Source organism: Pelmatolapia mariae, linkage group LG16_19 (genome assembly GCF_036321145.2).
Source record: "Pelmatolapia mariae isolate MD_Pm_ZW linkage group LG16_19, Pm_UMD_F_2, whole genome shotgun sequence".
In the NCBI taxonomy this organism is placed as follows: domain Eukaryota; kingdom Metazoa; phylum Chordata; class Actinopteri; order Cichliformes; family Cichlidae; genus Pelmatolapia; species Pelmatolapia mariae.
This window is the reverse complement of record NC_086241.1, coordinates 40,842,140-40,856,526: the sequence shown is the minus strand read 5'-3', so window position 1 is coordinate 40,856,526 and position 14,387 is coordinate 40,842,140. Positions and strand designations below refer to the sequence as shown.

The 14,387-nt window shown below is 40.9% G+C and overlaps 1 protein-coding gene across 2 annotated transcripts in view; it reads right to left on the bottom strand.

Annotated features, from left to right (window-relative positions):
• Positions 1 to 6,479, bottom strand: part of LOC134644814 (transcription regulator protein BACH2-like) — a 46,814-nt gene extending 40,335 nt beyond the window's left edge. For both annotated transcript variants that reach the window (XM_063497900.1, XM_063497901.1), the window contains exon 1: positions 6,288 to 6,479. The gene's annotated coding sequence lies outside the window, so the exon portion shown is untranslated. The remainder of the gene's footprint in view (positions 1 to 6,287) is intronic.
• Between the last annotated feature and the right edge of the window lie 7,908 nt (positions 6,480 to 14,387).

Genomic DNA, 14,387 nt, shown 5'->3' with positions numbered 1-14,387 from the left:
TTTTTTTGTTACCCGAAAAGTTGGTCGCACCGGTGCGACCAAATATTTTTTTTTAGTCGCACCACTGAAAAATTTGGTCGCATTTGCGACCAAATTGGTCGCACTCTAGAGCCCTGATATATATATATATATATATATATATATATATATATACACATTGTGATTTTATCTGTATCATGATATTACTGGAAAGCACTTTGGTGTACAATAACTTTGATATGATCAAATAAATTTGATATGATATGATACCATTGATATTCATTTAGAGTCTTTTTCTCCCATTGATCTTTCTGAGTTAACTTCAGTAATTACTTTCTCCAAACCATCAACATGTCTTTTAGACCCCATTCCTACAAGACTGCTCAAAGGTGTCCTACCATTAATTAATGCTTCAATTTTAAATATGATCAATCTGTCTCTAATATTCAGCTATGTACCACAGGCCTTCAAGCTGGCAGTAGTTAAACTGTTACGTAAAAAGCCATCTCTTGACCATAATATCCTATTAGAGCAATTAGAGCACGCTGTAGGTATTACAGGTACTGCGCTGCAGTGGTTTGTATCATATCTATCTAATAGACTCCAATTTGTACATGTAAATGGAGAGTCCTCTTCACACACTAAGGTCAACTATGGAGTTCCACAGGGTTCGGTGTTAGGACTAGGGCTGCTCAATTAATCGAATTTTAATCTCGATTACGATCTGGGCTTTCAACGATCATTAAAAATGACTGAGCCGATTATTTGCACCTCCCTCGTGCTTTACTCTCGCGAGGTGGCAAATCGAGCGCACCTCTCTGCGTTTCGAACAGGCGTCACATCAATTAAGAGTACCCAAGGAAAGCTAAGCAGACGTTATTTGGAGAGGAGAGGATAATGGCTTCTAAAGAAAGAATGCCGTTGGTTGAAAAGCGAGGTAAAACTACTTCAGTGGTGTGGAAACATTATGGGTTCGCGGAGTCAGACGTGGATCAAGTTGATATAGTGTGTACACTTTGCTACGGTGTTGTAGCTGCACCACAGGGCAACACTACAAATTTATTCAATCATTTGAAGACCGCTCACAAAGTGACATACGACCAAACAATGAAGGAGCATAGAGAAAAATTCTCAACAACACCTGCTTCATCCTCACAGACCTCCATACACGCTACCCTGTACAACGCGACTAAAAATCCCACCAGCTCCCAGAGACACAAGGAGATAACAAACGCGGTAACGTTTTTCCTCGCCAAAGACCACTGCTCAATTAACTCAGTGAACAACCCCGGCTTTAAGAAACTAATCAACACTTTGGACAAACGGTATAACTTTCCATCTCGTCACTATTTTAGTCGAGTGGCGATTCCCGCTTTATATGATGAGTGTCATGATGGTGTCGCAAAGGAAGTGGCTACAGCCCAATATTTTGCCACCACAACGGACTTGTGGTCAAGCCGCACCATGGAGCCGTATTTGAGCCTCACGGTACATTTCATTGACATGGATTTCAACATGAAAACGAAATGTCTCCAGACATCATTTTTCCCAGAAGACCACACATGGCAGAACATAGCTGCAGGTCTGAAACAAGCACTGGCTACGTGGGATCTGGAGGAGAGTAAACTCGTCTGTATAACCACAGACAACGCTGCAAATGTCATACTGGCTGCAGAACTGAATGGCTGGATGAGGCTCCAGTGCTTTGGGCACAGATTACATTTGGCCATAGGTGAGTAGGCCTAATTCCTGCTGAATATGATGCATAATGTGATTTTCTTTCAATAAGTATACAACATAATGCTTCGAATGAATATAATATATAAAAAACGATTTAAATTCAGAGATACTTTTATTCATTCTCACAGTCATACACATTTTCTATGAATTATACAAACACATAAATAAGCTACCATCACTTTTTCTTATTCATTCACACTCAAGGAATGACAATCATCATCCTGATAATGCTTGTTTATATTTTTTATGTTTTTATAGAAAGAGCCATGAAAGATCACAGGATTGAGCATGCAGTGGGGGTCTGCAAAAAAGTGGTCAGCACCTTTTCATTCAGTTGGAAAAAAAAGAGAGAGCTGAAAAAGGCACAGATAGACCTCAAACTGCCAGACCACTCCTTAAAGACTGAATGTCCAACCAGATGGGGATCTAGGCAGGCCATGGTTTCCAGAGTCCTTGAGCAGCAGAAAGCCATTGCCCATGTCCTCTCCCAAGACAAAGGAACCAGGCACCTCATCCCCTCGTGGCAGGACATTGATGTCCTTGAGGCCATCAACAAGACCCTGGGACCTTTGGTTGAATTCACTGATGCACTTTCTGGAGAGAAATATGTGAGTGTGTCTTTTATAAAACCAACACTCCACCTATTTAACAACTCAATCTTGGCTGAGCAAGATGATGACACAGACCTCTCAAAATGCATCAAGAGGAGAATACTGGAGTACCTAAAAGAAAAGTATGGTGACTCACCAACACAAGAGTTGCTTGACATGGTCACTGTCCTGGACCCAAGGTTCAAACTGAGATATGTAAGCGAGGTCAGCCAAGAGACAATAAAAGCCAGACTGACAATGGAAATGAAGTCCATCATGGTATTTATAAAGATACTAAACATCCATCTATCTATCTATCTATCTATCTATCTATCTATCTATCTATCATTATTTATAGTAATTATTTAAGGATTGTATTTTAGAATGCCAAACCTGAGACAGATAAAACTGGTTCCTCATTCTGTGCTGCTGTCATTTTATGTTTGTCCCATTAAAGGAGGCTGCAGTGATGGGGACACCCGTTGGTAACACGGAGGTTGCTGATGATGGTGCATCAAACCAAAAGAAGAGGAAAAAGGGCCTAAGCAGTTTCTTTAAGGCCCCTCACAGCACAGCTCCAGGTGCAGAACATGCTCTTCAACTGGACCAGGCCATAGCTTTTGAGCTTCAGGCCTACCTCCAGGCAGGGACCCTGGACACAGACGAAGACCCACTGGGGTGGTGGAAGCTATCACAGAACCTCTTCCCACGACTCTCCATCCTGGAAAAGAAATATCTTTGCATCCCAGCCACAAGTGCCTCATCAGAAAGGGTCTTCAGCACTGCTGGAAATGTTGTCAACTGCCTGCGTGCATCCCTGAAGCTTGATCATGTCAATAGGCTGGTGTTTTTGGCTAAAAACCTTTGAAAGGTTGCAGGAACCATGTTTTGTTGAGCCATTTTGAGATTGTATGGGACTCGGGCCTACTAGTTTTTATTTATTTCTTATAAAAGGTACTACTTTCAGTGTTTAATTTTATTTTTGTTCAGGCAGCAACTTTAGTTGACATACCTCAATGTCAGTTTGATGCAATTGTGCATTTTGTGGCTACACAACTTGCCTTGATGTTTGGTTATTTGTATGCATAAATATTATGCAGTAGTTTGAAGTTCACTAAACATTAATGTTTACATTTTTTATTTATTTTTTATATTGCAAACATTTGCACGGTTATCAGTATTTGCACACCATTTTATATTATTTTTTGACAATCTTTAAAGCAATTATTCAATACATTGTTATTGTTAAATAAATATCGTGAAATAATCGAGATCTCAATTTCATTGAAAATAATCGTGATTATCATTTTCGCCATAATCGAGCAGCCCTAGTTAGGACCAATTCTGTTTACATTATACATGCTTCCCTTAGGCAGTATCATCAGAAGACATAGCATACATTTTCACTGCTATGCTGATGACACCCAACTTTATCTATCCATGAAGCCAGATAACACACACCAATTAGTTAAACTGCAGGAATGTCTTAAAGAAATAAAGACCTGGATGACCTCTAATTTCTGCTTCTTAATTCAGATCAAACTGAGGTTATTGTACTCGGCCCTGAAAATCTTAGAAATATGGTATCTAACCAGATTCTTACTCTGGATGGCATTACCTTGGCCTCCAGTAACACTGTGAGGAACCTTGGAGTCATTTTTGACCAAGACATGTCCTTCAGTGCACATATTAAACAAATATGTAAGACTGCTTTCTTCCATTTGCGCAACATCTCTAAAATTAGAAATATCCTGTCTCAGAGTGACGCTGAAAAACTAGTTCATGCATTTATTACTTCCAGGCTGGACTACTGTAATTCATTATTATCAGGATGTCCTAAAAACTCACTGAAAAGTCTTCAGCTAATCCAAAATGCTGCAGCAAGAGTCCTGAGAGGGACTAGAAAGAGAGAGCATATTTCTCCTGTTTTGGCTTCCCTTCATTGGCTTCCTGTTAAATCCAGAATTGAATTCAAAATCCTGCTCCTCACATACAAGGTCTTAAATAATCAGGCCCCATCTTATCTTAATGAGCTTGTAGTACCATATCACCCCATTAGAGCACTTCGCTCTCACACTGCAGGCTTACTTGTTGTTCCTAGAGTATTTAAAAGTAGAATGGGAGGCAGAGCCTTCAGTTTTCAGGCCCCTCTTCTGTGGAACCAGCTTCCAGTTTGGATTCAGGAGACAGACACTATCTCTACTTTCAAGATTAGGCTTAAAACTTTCCTTTTTGCTAAAGCATATAGTTAGGGCTGGACCAGGTGACCCTGAATCCTCCCTTAGTTATGCTGCAATAGGTGTAGACTGCTGGGGGATTCCCATGATGCACTGGGTGTTGTTCAGTCACCGTTCTCACTCACTATGTGTTAATAGACCTTTCTGCTGAATCATACTTGTTATTAATCTCTGTCTCTCTTCCACAGCATGTCTTTATTCTGTCTTCCTTCTCTCTCCCCAAGCGGTCGCAGCAGATGGCCCCGCCCCTCCCTGAGCCTGGTTATGCCGGAGGTTTCTTCCTGTTAAAAGGGAGTTTTTCCTTCCCACTGTCACCAAAGTGCTTTCTCATATGATTGTTGGGTTTTCTCTGTATGTATTATTCTAGGGTCTACCTTACAATATATAGCGCCTTGAGGCGACCTTTGTGATTTGGCGCTATATAAATAAATTTTAAATTGAACAGTGCTAACCCCTGCACCACCATTTTTATCATTATTATTATTATTATCATTATTATTATTATATTTTATTTATTTTTTGTGAACAACCCAGTAAGTTACAACAAGAAGTCTGCTAATGTGCAGACTGGCTTCAGTCACCTTTCCCCTGCCCCACAGTATGGAAATTGTAAGAGAAAACAGATCACAAGAGCGTCAAACATTCTGATGTTAGTGTATTTCTATTAACACAAAGATGAAGAGAGGCTTTGTAGTAGGCTACTTGCTGAAGGATAACAAAGACCTAATCTGTTAACAAGAAGACATGCTCACAATGGCTTCTAAGTCTCCAGTCATATTATCTGGGGAGTAGAAATAACGGGATTTGGTGATGACTGGGTGTAACAAATATTTATATACCACGTGAATAAAGATATTCTAATCAAAATTTAAACAAAAAAGACCTCAGAGATTGTGTCACAGTTTGAGCACAGGGATTGCGATGGTTGAAAAGCAGAAGCAGAGCCAATTCTGACACATCCTTTCTCAGCGCGGAATGACACAGGAATTACAAGATACATAGCGATTTATTCTTAGCGTGGTATAGTGTTCACTGAGGTGGCTGTTCAGTAGTTGAGACGGGAATAAGGCGCAGGGAGGCTGGGTCCTTTGTCCTTCCTCCCCGAGAATGGCAGGGCTCGAGTCCGTTTCTGGAAGCAATTGTCTCCCGCGTAAAACATGTGCCTCCAGTTTAAACTTAAGATAAGTATTAGAGAATGTATTACAAAAATGGGATGTGGTTAGCAAACAAATAACGATAGACATGTACAAACGTTCCTTTTAAGAAGCATGTGATTATCATAAACTAACTGTACTGGTGGTCCAGTACGGAGTACAACAGAGGTTTCTTTCAGTTGGATACTATCAATATTTAGTCGTTTTAATAACGTAAATTCAGGATATTGTTTGTTGAATTTAATTGGCAATCAGCTTAGCAAAACAGCCCCAAAACACAGATTTGTTAAGCTTCGTGCTGTCCCGACGTATTTTGCGGCAAAGGTTACGCGTTTTCAAAGCAAACACATATATAGCGTAGTCCACTGCATACCTGCTGACCCGTGTGAGCAAACCATAAAAGGCGGGTACGCCTCAGGAATAAGTGAAACCGTGCTCAAAGCAACTCCAGTGAACACAACAGCAATGAAACTGCAACACAAACAAGCGAGGAAATCTAGCCAAACAGATTAGTCCAATCCAGTGCTGACAGAGGCTCTTGTTGTCTGCTTTGTCCAAGCGTAGTAAAAGAGCAGAGGAGGACTTACCAGTTTTTGTTGTTGTTTTTCTTGCTCGTCTGCGTTCAGTTTCTGAGAAACAAAAATTAATCCATGCTGTGCAGTGTCCACAGTCCTTCGACAGGCAGAACCGCAGCTTTTAACAGGCTTTGGACGTGAATCGATCAGTGATACACGGGTCTCTTGTGAGTGTGATTGTGTGTTAGGATGAAACGCCTTTTCTCCTCCAGCTGCATTGTTGACATTGGTTTCCTGACGTCATGCTGACCCCCCATTCACAACAGCGGCCAAGAGACCCCTCCCCTCCTACGAAAACAAAGCCCCGCCCTCCAAACGACGTAGCACAGATGTGTTGTGGACTTGAGGCTCAGGAAGATATCATATCAACGTATTCACGAGGTGAATTATCTGTCAAGCTGGTGTTCATTTCAGCAGATCACACTGTTCCAAGCTAATAACATAACATTTAAATTTTGAACAGTGCTTCATATTTTTAAAATGCATCATTCACCTACTGTATTCAAATTATATAAAAAAAAAAAAAACCTTTGAGAAATATCCATTAGGTCTAAAGAGAAGTCGATAAGAATGGGAAAAAAATGTTCTAGTTAGAACCCCCTTTCCACAATAGTTTGAACACTAAGTAAAATGTGAGTAAATCATGAAGATTTAGAGAATGTAAGTAAATAAAAAATTTTTTGACTTTGCCTGTGACTTTGACTTTGATAGGACAATGATTACATCTCTGATCCTTCAACAGGACATGATTCTGGAAATCATTGCATTCGCCCACCAACACTTCTGAAAAACAGTGTGAACACAGTTTCTCACTTGATACACAAAAGTTTAAACTTTACATTGCATATTCAACAAAACAACAACAACGAGATGGAGAAATACTGCTGCCTTCTCGTGCAAATTCTTGTCTTTTTTACATTTTACACTGTTACAGTTCTTTTAGAGATGGATATGTACCTTGTCAACGTTTCTTTTTTCATTGTCCCTAAAATGAAATAACCAATTTATGTTGCTCAAAAGCACTGGGAACAAAATTATTGGCATGTTCTATGTTGCTGGTTAAGTTACAACTCAAAAAGTACAACACTTGTGCAGGCACAAAGCAGGTGTAGTTCTAGCTTTAAATCATGTGTTTTAAACCCTGTTTGCAGTGTGTGAAGGCCATTCTGAGCTGGGCAGTGGGTATGACATTGTTTCTAATACATAGCATAATCCTGCAGGAGCTGGCAGAGCAGTTACATTTTATCAGTTTGCCAAAGACTGGCACCTCTTGGGCTTCATTCTGAGCAGTTAAATTCAGATCAGCCCACATTCTCAATGTCAAGCTGTTATAAATAGCTGTGACTGATTTTTGCAGATTCTCTGGCAACTAAGATCACCGCAGAGTAGAGACGAGATGTATTCAGGGTTCCATGAATTATCATGGTAGGAAATAACAAGGGGGGGGGCAGCATGGCGGTGCGGTGGTTAACACTGTGGCCTAAAAGCAAAACGATCCTGAGTTCAACTGGAATTTGCTTGTTCTCACTTAGTTTGCATGGGTTCTCTCCAGGTAGTCCGTCTTGACGTGATTTATAGCACACCAGCAAAAACCAAGAAAGGGAATGGGTCCGCCTCCACACTCAAACACGAAAATTACTATAGTCAGTGGTTAAAGGGGCATTTGCCCTTGTGAACAAGCCCTAACATAAGATATAATGCTGTTCACAGTATCACAACAAATGTGCTGCAGAACTATAGAAAGAGAAATAAAATCAAGTTGGATTTTCAGCGACATGTATACAATCATAATAAAAATAAAGTTAACCACACAGTGGAACAGTAACATGCATATTTTAATTCTCTCCTTTTTAAAACAACCAATGTTGGTCAGCTGAAAAAAAATCAGTGGAGGCAGCAGTAGAAGGCCAGTATGACAGCTACATGAAACACAGTTTCACATACACTATATTGCCAAAAGTGTCCACTCACCCACCCAAATCATTTAATTGAGATGTTCCAATCATTCCTCAACTCATTGAGTTCCAGTGTGGTACCATGTTAGGATGCCACCTGTGTGACAAGTCCAGTGATGAAATTTCCTGGCTACTAGTTCGTAGAGAGCTTCGTGGAATGGGTTTCCATGGCCGAATAGCAACATTCAAGCCTTGCAACAAAGCATCAGGTGCAGTGGAGTAAAGCACTGAAGTTGGCCTGTAGTGTTGTCCGCCACATAGTTCTAGGCATTCCAGGATCCAGGTGTGGGGCATTCAGTCATAGGCCTTCTTATATATATCTGTCTGTGTGTGTGTGTGTGTGTGTGTATCCTCCTAGGACCTGGTATCCACATATGTTGACATAACATTTTGGGTTGTGTAGACTAAAATTCTACATTTTGCCACACGAGGGCCTGATATCCACTTACAAGGACGTCATACTGCCGCTGTTCTATTGAGATTTTAAACAAATATCCTCATATGTGGCTCTCATTTTTCTCAGCAACAAAAATTAGGTAAAAAAAAAAGAAAATCTGGTAATTCTTTGTTTTTACATTCATCAGGTGCCAATCAGCCCAAATGACAAAGAGAAATTAAAAATGCATGCCATGGAAGAGTTCGGGTCTTAGGAGGTTAAGTATGACTCAATGTCCCACACCTGGATCCTGGAATGCCTAGAACTATACAAGATCAACAGGACCCTAAGATTCTTCATCAGGAATTTAATAGGGTCTGGCGTACAACAGTAAAGACCAACTACAAGCCCATAGCACAAGTCACCATCAAGTGCGGGATCTACCAAGGAGATGCTCTGTCCCCACTGCTGTTCTGCATAGGCCTGAACCCCCTCAGTGAGATCATTGACAAGACTGGCTACGGATACCGACTACGGAGTGGATCAGTTGTCAGCCACCTCCTGTACATGCATGACATCAAGCTGTATGCCAAGAGTGAATGAGACATCGATTCACTGATCCACACTACCAGGATATACGGCAAAGATATCGGAATGTCATTCGGACTGGAGAAGTGTAGTTGGATGATAACAAAAAGAGAAAAGGTAGTCAGAACTGAGGGGATCGAACTATCAGAAGGCAACATTGCAGACATAGAGGACAGCTACAAGTACCTGGATATCCCACAGGGAAATGGGAACCATGAAGAAGCTGCTAGGAAAGCTGCAACCACCAAGTACCTGCAGAGGGTCAGGCAAGTCCTGAGTCAGCTGAACGGTAAGAACAAGATCCGGGCTATCAACACCTACGCTCTGTCCATGATCAGGTACCCTGCTAGGATAATAAGTTGGCCAAAGGAGGAGATAGAAGCCACTGACATCAAGACAAGGATGCTCCTGACCATGCATGGAGGGTTTCATCCCAAGTCCAGCACCCTGAGGCTGTATGCTAAGTGGAAGGAGGCCAGGGACTAGTGAGTGTCAGCACCACATCCACGAATACATCAGCAAGATGGCCCCAACCGACAGTGTGCTCAGTGAATACCTCAGGCAGCAGAAACCCAAGAATGAGGAGGAAGAGGAGGCACCACCATGGAAGGACAGGCCCCTGCACGGTATGTACCACCGGCAGATAGAGGAGGTGGCTGATATCCAGAAATCCTACCGGTGGCTGGACAAAGCCGGACTGAAAGACAGCACAGAGGCACTAATCATGGCAGCACAGGAACAAGCTCTGAGCACAAGATCCATAGAGGCTGGGGTCTATCACACCAGGCAAGACCCCAGGTGCAGGCTGTGTAAAGATGCCCCTGAGACAATCCAGCACATCACAGCAGGGTGCAAGATGCTAGCAGGCAGGGCATACATGGAACGCCATAACCAAGTGGCTGACATAGTCCACATCACTGCAGACATGACCCCAATCTGTCTGTCAAACTCTGATTTCCCTCTCCCCTGACTTATGAACAAGACTTTTACTTAAACTCCCCTCTTTGGTGTAGCAACTCGTCCCTAACCTGGAGTGGGCACCTACCGGAAATGAGTCTTGAGGCTTGAAATAAGGGGTCAGAAATCCTCACCGTCATGCCTTACATAACGCTAATCACAACAACAGTCTCCTCAAGGTGCTATATGTTATGAAGCCTACAATAATACGAATTACAATCCAATATATCCTCAACGAGATGAAGACCTGGTCCAGTGTTTTGCTATCAGGACAAACCGTATTGTTCCACCTGAATCTGAGGTTCACCTAACAGACAAACTTTCTTTTCCAGCACTCTGGCAAACACACTTCTCAGGGAGGCTGAGAAGTGTGATCTCTTTTAGTTAGAGCACACCCTTCAATTGCCCCTCATCAAGATGTGAACCACCACACTAGTCTGCCAATCTAGAGGCACAGATCTCCATGTGATGCTACAAAGGCCGAGACAGCCCTACAACATCCAGAGTGTTAAGGAACTCAGAGGGAATCTCATCCAGCCTAAGTGCCCTGCTGCTGTTCATCTACCTCAGCGACTTCACCCACGATAATACGCAAGTCATCCCGATGTCCCCAGACTCCTGACTGTTTTAGTCTACAGATGACAAGTCAGTAGAAGGAGGTCTATTAGCCTGATTAGCCTCAGCAAAGGAGGTGCTGATATGGTCCATTTAGACCACAGGTGTCAAACTCCAGGCCTTGAGGGCTGGTGTCCTGCAGGTTTTAGATGTGTCCTTGATCCATCACAGCTGATTTAAATGGCTAAATGACCTCCTCAACAGGTCTTGAAGTTCTCTAGAGGCCTGGTAATGAACCAATCCTTTGATTCAGGTGTGTTGACCCAGGGTGATATCTAAAACCTGCAGGACACCGGCCCTCGAGGCCTGGAGTTCGACACCCCTGATTTAGACTATATTTTCCAAGTCTTCCTCAGACTGCTGTTGAAGCTCTGCTGATCGTGGGACTTGAACCAACCCTGACCCAACGGCAAGGGGAAAAAACCCTCTCATTGTCATGGTCCGGGTGAGTGGCTGTGTTTTGTCCACAGTGTCACGGAGTCCACCTCTGGGTGGAGCCCTTATCAACACACCAGTCATTATCACCTGTTTGTGATCTGGGATATTCAGCCAGCGGTATTTAAGACGAGTTTGTCTGCTAGCTCCCATTAGTGATAGGCCATCCATGCTTCTTGTGATTCATCTTGTTCTTGTTAAAGCTTACCTTGCTTCTCCTTGTGCTCTAGTTTCTTCACAGATTCTTCATACTCCATCTTCGCAGTTGATTAACTCAACAGGATGCTGGTCAACCCTGGAAACTCCAAGGATTGAACTCCTGTTTCATGCTTCATGCTTATTTCTGTTTTATATCACTTTGTCTTCAGCTTCTTCATCTCAAAGACCAATATCTTTTACAGTGTATACGTTTGTAGTATTAATTAAAGAGACAAATATTGTTCTTTTAATATATTAGCACCACTACATTTATCTTAAAAGTGCATGTCTGATAAAATTAAGAGTAGCTACAGAGTACTACTAATATAAATATTTTATATACATATAAAATATTCCTTTATTAGGTGAGAAAATCATGCCATATCATTACTGTATTAATTCATATAGAATAGATATCTGAGATTAAAACTGTCTTATTTTTTGCTAAATGGGTCTAACAAGGCAGAGATGATACAAACACATAATCCCGAAAAGTTGATTCTGTTCATCTGGACGTAGCTTTACATCCATAATGTATACATTACTACAAAAATAGTACAAGAGAAGGCGTATTTCCTGTTTGTGTTATTATTAGAGGTACAAAATAAGATGAGAAATATCTTGATGCATTCTCAATCATCCAGGAAAGTAAATCTCCAAAAGTTGATTCTGTTCATCTGGACGTAGCGTTTTGTGGGAGAAACGTTTCGTCACTCATCCAAGTGACTTCTTCAGTCTCAGCTGACTGCAGGTTTCCCCAAATCTTACAAACAGTACATTTGCATAATGACTGAAACCAGCCCACTGAGGGAACAATGGGCTGGGAGGTCAGTTCCTTAATCATAATTATGCAAATTCTCATGACCATTGATCAAGATGAGAAATACATTTAACTACAACAGGTCAAGTTGGTATACTGTTTATCTCCCGTTCAATTTAGTTACAATTCAGTTTTATTCATACATCTTAAAAATCATAACAGGTATCCCTCCCTCGTGTCCTGTTTACTCTTGTCCTTAAGCATTAAGGCTTGTGAAAACCTTATCACCTCTTTGCTGTTTGAATCTGCTCTTGGGTCCTCATCCACATACTCATCCTGATGTTTGTACATCACTGTAAAACTGATATTCAGCTGAATGAAAACCAGGTGATATGTCTGACACTGAAGCCCTGAGGCTGAGGCGGGGCGTGTCCAAATGAAGCCTATGTCAAGGCCCGTACTGGTCTTCAGAATAGCATGTGACCAAAAATAAATGAGACCCTGTTTCTCTGAAATGACGCCATGGCCTTGTTATATGATTTGAGTTGTTTAAAAGAAGTGGTAGTTAGTTTTTTGCGTGAACTGGATCTGAGGTGATTTTGGCGTTCATTACAAGCTTGCAAGGAGATTGTAAGCACAGTATGATGCCGGCAAAAAGTCGAAAAATATCAGCAGTTAGGGAGCATTTTGACATGCTGTCATCCAATGATAACATAAATCTTCAATGAATCTCAGAGATGATGTTTAATTATGTCTATATATATATATATATATATATATATATATTTATATTACACAGGATCCTATATGGGTATTCTGCAATTGATACATCATTGTTTATATATCGACTGGTATGTAGCCCACGTTTAAAAATCACAGCCAGGCTGCTGTACATCGAATGACCAGCAGATGTCAGTACTTCCAAATGAGCTATTCAATGAGCTTCGTCACACCATCACTAATGGGCAGCATTCATAACCTGTCTACATCTTTCATTTTTTTGATTGTGGACATTACTGGCATGAATTATTATCCATAAAATTGCAATCTCTCTATAAGATTAAAGTCAACCTTCAAACAAATTTCAAAGAAAGCTAAATAAAAAACAAGTTTATGAGACTTTCATATATGTACGGACACATTTGCACGTGAATGTTTACCAACAGACCCTCAAAATGTCAGCTCGTGCAAAAAAAGAGGCATGGGCTGCAAAATGTATATTTACAGAATTCAAAGGAAAGACTGTGTGCTTAGTTTGTGGTGCACAGGTCACTGTGTTCAAGAACCACAATTTAAAGGTTATCAAACATGCAAAAAAATACAAGAACTTGTCTGATAGAGACAAACTGCAGAACCAACAAGGACTTTTTTTTTAACAAAACTTCATGCACCAGGGACGCAGCTGCCAAGACAAGTTATTTCATATCCCACAAAATTACTATTAACAGTAAATTGTTTTCTGATGGAGACTTTATCAAAGTGTTTGGTGAACTCTCATATGCCCCAATAAATAAGTCCCAAAACACTTCTTTTTTTTTTTTACTAAAAGAGAAAAATAAACTAAATGGTGCCACATTTTTAAGGAAAATGCAGTTGTGAGTTGAGCAGCAGAGATTAGTATTAATTGCACCCATTTGAAAAAAAAACCACAAACAAAAAAAACTTGCCATATCTTCTCTGCCAATGCTAAACAGCTTTTTCTGCTACTGACTCTTATTTTGAGCCTCTGTTGACAGTTGGATGCCTGACTATTTCCTCCTTAGCAACACCTGTGACCATGGACCCTGCTACAACGGTAAGTTGTTGTCTGCTCGAAGCACGACCCATTTGACTGGTCTGGATAGGGCCCGTGGCATAGGGTAACTTCAAGCTGGTGTTCCAAAGCTGTTATCATGACTAATCATGCTCTTAAGAGTTTCAGAAACCTGTGTCTGAAATTGAAACATCAACATTTTTTAATATGATGTACCTATGGTATTTGAAAATCTTTTTCCATTCAATTTTATTTATATAGTTCCAACCACAACAGTAGTCTCTGCAAGGCAGTTAATCCTGTGGCAGATGACCTTCTGCCTGATAGACTGCAAAGACCCAAACAGGACCACTTTGATTTAAACATGACTGAACTCAGGACAAATAGATTAAAACAAAACAATGGCCAAAAATATGTAAATATAAATCTGTTTCCCTTATTTCTCACTTCCAGCAAGAGGAATGTTTACATTTTG